General features: G+C 37.8%; 1 long non-coding RNA gene across 1 annotated transcript; it reads right to left on the reverse strand.

Annotated features, from left to right (window-relative positions):
- Positions 1–1,191: 1,191 nt before the first annotated feature.
- LOC107851470 lies at positions 1,192–8,550 on the reverse strand. The gene is made up of 2 exons (XR_001669026.2): positions 8,224–8,550; positions 1,192–4,625 (listed from the first exon to the last, which is right to left on the reverse strand). It is a non-coding gene; the product is annotated as an uncharacterized LOC107851470 (long non-coding RNA).
- Between the last annotated feature and the right edge of the window lie 483 nt (positions 8,551–9,033).

The following is a 9,033-nucleotide window of genomic DNA, read 5'->3' on the forward strand; positions in this document are numbered from 1 at the left end:
ACAAAGCATGACTTTCTTGAATATATGACCAATCATCAATAATCCAAAATGCAATAAGTTGAGGATTTCATGAAGTACATGGTTATCATTATCTTGTACATGGATAGTGATACGCCCAAATTACACCTCTTTTACAAGCATGTAAGAGGTCACTGTCAAATATAGAAACCAACTAGGTTGGGATCAAATCCCACAGAGAATAAGGTGTCAATACAAGTTATTTATGATGTAACTAAATAATCGTTAGTAATTTACTGTAAATGGGGGGTTTGGAGAATAGAAAAAATGGTATTGAATACTTTAAACTAAAACTTTCTATTATAAGGTTTTAGATATGATATGATGGGAAACCAGGGTTATCGTTACCAAGATGTTCAAACAGATTAGGTTTTAAATCAGTTTAGATTTCTAATGAACTTTTCAATTGCAAGACGATTAGAATCCTATTATTTACCCATTCGTATCCCGACCTCAGTAGGTAGTGCACCCGTTAATTCTCTCGAACTTAAAGGATGTGTTTTCTATTCAACTATGTTCTCATGTAGGCAAATCCGATTAAGACATTTGCTATTAAACTAAAGACTAATGTCTTTTGAGTCCATGTAACCCTTTCTTTTCTTAACATAAACTTTTCTCCCGAATAAGTGATGTTTGCGAGCTCTTCCTTCAATTGCAATCAAGGGAATCGTTATGGTTCTCGACAAGCACCTTGCTCTTGGACAAGTGATTGCTTCATTGAAGTAACCTAACACCACCTTCCTCCCGGACAAGTGATGTTCTAGTACTGACTCTTCTAGTTTGTAACCATGGGCTTACCTTTCAAGTTGCAACTAAGAGAAATTGTTACATTGCTCGACAAGCACTTTCCTTCCGGACAAGGGATTGCTTTATTGAAGTAACTTAACAACACCTTTCTCTCGGACAACTGATGTTCTAGTAATGACTCTACTAAGTTGACGCCAAGAAAGATCATTAAAGTACATAAAGGTTTATACAATATCAATTACTTATGGAATCTAAGTAGACTCACAACCCATACTAGTTATCTATATCAAGGCTCCCATAAACCCAGCTATGGGAGATTAGCCACACATCTCCATGGAAGAAGCAAAAGATATCATTATGTTGTTCATAAATAATTTAAGATCTACTTACAACAATGACAAGAATGTGTTCTTGAGTCTTCAATACAAATGAAATGATTAAATGCCAAAGCTAAAGCTTACTCCCCACAATATGCTAAGTTACAAAAGAAGTAGAAAAACAAGATACAAAAGAAGGGTAGAGAGCTAGATCTAGAAATGTAGATCACAGATCTAGCCCCCAAAAGAAAAGTTGTAGGCGGGAATGAAAGAAAAACACTAAGCTAAGAAGGAGGCTAAGAAAGTGTGGAAGATAATAATGAATAATGTAAGAATGTCTAAAATAAACCCTACCACATAGTATTTATAAGACTCTTGAAATCAGGGTTTCATATTTCAAAATTGAAATTCATTGCTTCAAGTGCAATGGTGCACATCGACGGTCTGTCGCATGTCCGACGGCCCATCGCACACGACCGTCGCTTGATTCCAGTGTTGATAGATTCTGCTCAGCCGCGACGGTGTCTTTCGATGGACCGTCGTAAGTCCGACGGTCCATTGCATGCCATCGTCACATGATTCCAGTGGCCTGGTCTTCAGCTCCTGTGCAATGGTGGGTCCCGACGGTCCGACGAGGTTACGACAATCCGTCGAACGCACCGTCGTATGTCATTTTCTTCTGGTTTTTCCCATTTTCTTAAGTAATTCATCCCACTTGGCTTTTGTCCTGAAAACACTTAAATACAATATCAAATACAACATTAGTTTCTCGAAAATATGCATTTTTCTTACGAAAAAAGCCTAAGATATTCCATCGGAAGCCGGAATATCAACACCCTCAACTTAAGACAATTTCGTCCTCAAGCAACTCACACCATTTTTGCACATACGAACAACAAATTGACAGGAACAGTCATGTCAACACAGCTATAGAATTATTCAACCGCCCATTGGGATAAATGCTTTGACACATAAAGATCTATAACTGGCATCAACTACTACTCAGCATATTTATGGCCATAGATACAATACCCAAAGAAATCAACAGTCTAAGGATAACTTGTGTGCTCTCATAGCCAAATAAATCCACCTCTCATTATATATAATTAATTTGTGGATAAACCTAAGACTCTCATTCTCAGAACAGAAGTTGCAAACATAATGCGCACCCATAAGCTTGCCCATATCATCTAATGTTTCTTTATAACTAACTCGCCAAGATCAAGTAGGACTTTTTAGGATTACAAATAAGGTTTTGGGCTTGGTGAAGATTGCTATTTGGGACGACATGGCTAGACTCACTCTCTTTTACCCTTCTAGGTAGCTACTCACCAACACTAAAGCTTTATTTATTTATGTCATTTCAACATCATCCCAGTAGCCCAACTAATTTATTTTTTAAATTATGCAAGTACCAGCATCAGCCACCCTCAACTTATACTGTTGCAGTCAGTTGAGTTGCACATTATCTACTTAGACATCTAACTAGACCAGGGTCGTATGCTTACTCACAATTTGACTTGGATCAAATGAGGTGAGTCCCCAGTGGCCTCACCGGTAACAACGTTGAACCCCATGGTGGTGGGAGTACTCACAATCTCATCCTCCGTGGTTGGAGGTCTATCAACTCGAACAAGGTGTGAAATAGGGTTTGAATTTGGCCCCCTAACTGGGGTCGCACTAGTAGACATTCCAGTGGATGCATCCCGGTGCCTTTTATCCTCTGGTTCAGTTGTCTTTTTTGACTTTTTAGTTGCCCAGTCCATTTGAAATTATTCCAGTTCCTGAGGTGTCATTTCCGCCATTCTGTGTTTTTGCTCCTCTCTCTTAGCAGATTTCCTGGTTGCCCTTTCAGTTTGCTCATCCATCTCCACTGCCTTCTTACCTTTGTCCTTGATTGGACACCCAAACAAATCAACCAAGCCTTTGTCATCATCGCTAAGAATCTGAACTGGATCAAGGGTGGACTGCTATGGCTGCTGCTGTATCCTATCAACATCTTCCCAGAGTCGCCAAACTTCCTCAATCAATTAGGCAAAATCCGGAATGGACATAGCATCAATGTTTTTGTTTATCCGCTCCTCCATATTGTCCTACCGAAGTTGGATATTTTGAAATGGGCGTAATACATCCGCAATAATTTTCTCCATAAAAGGATTGAAATCTTTGCCCCAAAGTACAATCTGTTTCTCCACCTTTCGGACAGTCTTTACAGTCTTTGAAAAGTTTTCAGGGTTCAGTCTGTAATCAATAGGTAGGGGTGGGACAGATGCAGAGTTGAGGATCCCACCCAAAGGCATGGAAGCTGAACCTGTAGAAGTGGTAGGAGGTGCATAAATAGTTATAGGCATGGGCATACCTTTAGAAAAATCGTATGGCTCGAGCATTGGAGTGGACTGAGTCTGCTAAAGTGGCTGCCTGTTTTTCCTCAAATTGAACCGCGAGTCGTCCTTTGTCTTTTCAATGTCCTGCTTGTGCAGTGCAGGAACTTCATTATCTACTCCACTAATCAAAGAAACATTTGCCCTCTTACACAGCTAGGTGATGAGGCATGGAAATGGTAAGGCAGTCATAGTCCTGTGCGTCCGGAAGAACATCTCATCAGAGATAATATGGCCAAAATCCACTATAAAACCCTCGATTAAAGCAGCAACGATCACAGCCCGAGTGAGCTCTAATCTATCATCACCTCTTGTAGGTGTCAACCTCAGTGACACGATCGCCCCCCAGAACTTTGCCCTGAAGCTTAAGCATTTCTTTGATATGTGTGTAGGGGGGTCATAAAACCATATAGGCTCGCCTTCGTCAGTCAGGATCCTGGCTAACCATGGATTTTGTGTGGTCTATGTAGAAAGCCGATACTCTAACTCAGGAACTAGCTCGGGAATCTAATATTTAGGCCCAAATAAGAACCTGTTCAGAGTTCGTGATAAAATATCGATATCGACTCCGCGCACGGGAACTGTTGTGAGCTTGCTTCTGTCAGCAGCTACTTTACCTTTCGGCAGATCCTTGTTTAGCATGCCAAATAATCGGCGAAGAATTCCTGAACAAAGTTAGGTTGGTACGAACCTAGTGGCCTACTCATCCATTGTAAGTGATACTCGTTGAACCTGCGCTCGATTTCAGGATATTCATAAAAGGTTGTAGTAATAATCTGGTGCTCCTCGAAAATCGCCCTTTTGATTTGTGACCTGTCTGTTGGTTCCAGCCCTTCGTTGAAAATCTTACTAGCACCCGACACTTGCCATCTGATTGCTTCCCTGAACTGCTGATCCTTTTGTCAAATGACATTGGGATCCTCTTTTTCATGAACCTCCATTTGAAAAAGGTTAGAAGTTTCAACCCCCACTTCAAGCGAAATAGAAATAGAGGTGTTGCTGCTACTACTCTGAACCACCTCTTCAGCAGAGGAGGATGAAGAAACTACCAGTTGACGATTCTACCTGGTGTTACGAGCCGGTGGATTAGAACTTTGTGCTTGCCCGACACATTGGCTTCAGCCTCTGCCTCTGGATGGTGGAACTCTAGGAGCCATAGTACCTACAAATGTTGCATTTATCAATGTACAAGTTTAAGATAGAAAAACAAAAAAATTTAGACTAGCGACGGTCCGTTAACCTAAACCGTTGGGTCATTCCAGTAAGATCATTTATGAGAAACCTGTGATGGTTGAGTGTGATGGTCCTTTGGGCATGCGATGTTCCGTCGACTCCGACCGTCAGGTTTATTCCAGTGAGTTAATTTCTGGGTCAAGTGCGACAGTGACAAGTGACGATTCATCGAGACACCGACGGTCCATCGCTAGTGCCGTCGCATGCAATATCATAGAAGTCATTGTGTTCACAAGGTTAAAGCATGCATTTGTCAATTAGGTCATAATTTAGCTATAATGCATGATTTCTAGTCTCTTAGGCATTTTATCAGACACCGTACATGCACAACTTAGGAATAGGTGTAATCATCAAATTATACATCAAGAACAACCAAGTTTACATGTTTCCAACTCACATGATATCATAGATTCATAAAAACACATAAAGATTTCAACTTGGGAATCATTCAACATCAACTACATGATCATCAACATCCAACAATATAGACATCAAAATTTATAATTTAAAATAGGGTTCTTGAGCTTTATGGACGAAAGGAATCCATAAATCAACACAACGCATATCTTAGTTCGTGATTTCACAAAGTTTCATACAGAGAATTTCTTGTAATTGGATCTTCTATGAAAAACCTAGCTTGTGTTCTTGAGAGGCTTTTGAGAAAAGGAGTATATTTTGCTTCAATTGGGGCTAACCTGTTATAGAGTATATATATGGTGGCAAAATGACCAAATTAACCCTCAAGACACAGAGTTGAATACTGAAAAACTGGGCAGCACGCTATGGAGCATGCGTCTCATGCTATGAAGCATGCATCGCATGCTCTATCGCATGCTAGGACCAATGGAATTGACCATACGACGCATTCTAATCGCATGATGCTGCTGGTTTAAAATCTAAACATGCCCTAAACGGATTCTGAAAATTTCAAAACTCACCCGAAATATACTATTGTCTTGCCCCATCATAACGCAACTTGAAAATTGAAAAATGGAGGTCGGGAAGGTCGTCAAATAAATCTCCGAAGTTTGAAGGCTAAAAATGAGACTAAGTGTTTAATACTTAGCTAAAATTTTTCAAGTGTTCGAGATTTTGAAAAGCTTAAGGAGCTTAAAGAGTTGATTTCAACTTGCAATTTTGTGGGGTCTTACAAAAGCCAAGTATATTTCATATATTGATCAACAAAAATACAATAATAAAATTCTTGTCAAGATATAAGAATGGTAATGGACCCCATAAATCACTAAAGATTATTTCAAGCGGGAGTTATAGGACTGGAAAGTTTCTTAACATCTTCATGATGAAGTAAGAGTTTATGGTCAAGTAGATTTTCAAACAATTCCTCATATGAGACAGTCGTATCACGTGCACGAATGGCAGCAGAGATTTCATGAAATTAAGGACCTAAACCACTAAGTATCTTGATTATGAGCTCAGGATTAGACACAGGAGAACTGACAGTGGCTAACTCATCCGAAAGGGACCGAATAGTGTGAAGATATTCATTGATGGAGCAAGATTCCTTAGTGACGCAAGCAAGTTGATCACATAGGCTGAAGACACGGGTTTGTGATCTGTTTGCATAAATGGTACGCACAGTGTCCCAAGCTGATTTGGTAAAGTTGGTTGCAGCAATTGTGGGTTCAACAGATGCCATGAGGGCATTCTGGATGAGTTGGTCCTGGCGGAACCAAGTTAAAAAAATAGGATTGGGAGATACGTTATTGTCAATGGTGAGTTGTGGCCACCGCTGAGTTTGATGGGTAATTGGGACGCATGGTTGAATTGAATGATAATGTTAGCACCCATTGTGTTATCAGCATTAACAACTCTGGGATTGTTGCCATTGTTGTTGGCCATTGCTGCTGATCTACATGAGGAAGAGAGAAGGAAAAATAGGATAATTCTCGTTAAAGAGTATAGAGCGCTGAAACCATATTAACGCAGAGTAAGTGTTGGACAAAATTATTTTTGAAGAACGCAGAAAGCATTTTAAATATAGTTACAGAGAAAATAAGAAGTCTCCTAGACAAACACTACTAATGTAATATAACTAAACACTCAGTTGAAGGCAGTATCCTAAACAAAGTAGAATTGTTGAAACAATAATACTAACTAAACTAAACTATGAACTAATAACTGAACTAACTAAACATGGGTTAATCATTTTGTGTCAATAAGTCCTTTATCACCGGCGGTGAAAACATCAAATCCGAGCTTAGATTCGAACTATTCTTTGGAGTTAAGTATGAGCTTATGCTTCTTAGAAAACCTAGTGTCGTCTCGCCAGTCTCAACACCGACTATTTTCAGCAAAATTTATACTTTTTTCACAAAATTCTCACTTTTCACAAAAAAAAAAACTAACTCACAAATTCACAGTTCCGTGAGAAATTCAAAAAAACTAACTCACCAATTCACATTTCCACAAAAAATCATAAAAAGTAACTCACAAATTCACATTTCCATGAGAAATTCAAAAAATCTAACTCATAAATTCACATTTCCACAAAAAATCAAAAAAACTAACTCACATATTCACATTTCCACAAAAACTTAAAAAAAATCACAATTTCACAAAAAAACCCCGACAATTCACATATTCACAAAAAATTCAAAAGAAAAATATACTGAATTAAAATTTGAGGAGTGGAAGTAGTATAGAGGAAAAGAGTAAGAAGCCAGTCGAGTCGTTTATCGCCTTCGGTGAAGACATTGAATCCGAGCTTAGATTCAAGTTGTTCTTCGGAGTTGAGTATGTGTTTATGGTTCTTAGAAAACCTAGTATTGTCTCACCAGTCTCAACACCGACTATTTTCATCGAAATTCACACTTTTTTTACAAAACTCACATTTCTCACAAAAAATCAAAAAATACCACACAAAATTCACATTTTCACAAACAAAAAAAATAAAATTCACATCAAAAACACAATTTCACAACCAAAAAAAATCAAAATTCACATTTTCACAACAAAAAAAAAAAGAATAAGAAAATCTCAGAATTCACATTTCTCACAAAAAAAAACATAACACACAAAATTCACATTCTAAAAAAAAAAAATTAACTCACAAATTCACATTTCCACAAAAAAAAAGAACTCAAAATTCACACTTTCACAAAAAAAAATGAGCAATAGTAGTAGTATAGAGGAAAGAGTAAGCAGCCAGCCGAGTCGTTTATCGCCTACAGTGAAGACATCAAATCCGAACTTAGATTCGAACTATTCTTCAGAGTTAAGTATGAGTTTCTTCTTCTTAGAAAACCTAGTGTTGTCTCGCTAGTCTCAACACCGACTATTTTCATCCGAATTTATACTTTTTTCACAAAATTCACATTTTTCACATAAAAACTAACTCACAAATTCACATTTCCATTAGAAATTTAAAAAAACTAACTCACAAATACACATTTTTAAAAGAAATTTAAAAAAAAATTCACATTTCCACAAAAAAACTCTACAATTCACATATTCACAAAAAATTCAAAAAAAAATATACTAAAGTAAAATTGGAGTAGAAGTAGTACAGAGGAAAGAGTAAGAAGTCAGCTGAGTCATTTATTCCCTTCAGTGAAGACATCAAATCCGAGCTTAGATTTGAGTTGTTCTTCTGAGTTAAGTATGAGTTTCTGCTTCTTCAAAAATCTAGTATTGTCTCGCCGGTCCCAGCGCCGGCTATTTTCAGCGGCGTTCATACTTTTTTCCGATGAGTACTCCGGCAAATTAAAATCGAAAATTTAGAGATCTGAAAGAGGGAAAAAAATATTTTGCCTTTTGAGGTTGTAGGGGTGTTTTAAGAGGTACTCTTTCCCGCATTTTCTTTTTTCTATTACTTTCTATAATTTTTTATTTTTTTTTGTTTACCATCCGATGTTCAAAAACCGAATTGAAGTTCGATATATCCAAATTCGCATCGAGTAGGGTCCCATTGGGGGGTAACGCTTCTTACCAAGGATTTTTTCATACCCAAGACATCCGGTTAAGGTAGAGCAACTCCATCCACTACACCACATTTTTTGGAATTACTACTTTATTTTATTTTATTTTTTGATTTCTCATCCGATGTTCGAGAACCGCATTGGAGTCCAACTAATCCAAATTCGCACCAATTTTGGCCTCATTTAGTGGTAGCGCTCCTTACCAAGGAATTTTTCATACGCAAGGCTCAATCTGAGACCTTTGGTTAAGATAGGAGCACCTCCATCTAATGCACCACATTCTTTGGTGATTACTACTTTATTTTATTGTTATTATTTCGTCCGTTTAAAAGAAATATATGTTTTTATTTGACACGATATGAAATTTTGGAAAATTTGAAATTTTAAAATTAAAGTTAT

The sequence above is a fragment of the Capsicum annuum genome, chromosome 12 (assembly GCF_002878395.1).
Source record: "Capsicum annuum cultivar UCD-10X-F1 chromosome 12, UCD10Xv1.1, whole genome shotgun sequence".
In the NCBI taxonomy this organism is placed as follows: domain Eukaryota; kingdom Viridiplantae; phylum Streptophyta; class Magnoliopsida; order Solanales; family Solanaceae; genus Capsicum; species Capsicum annuum.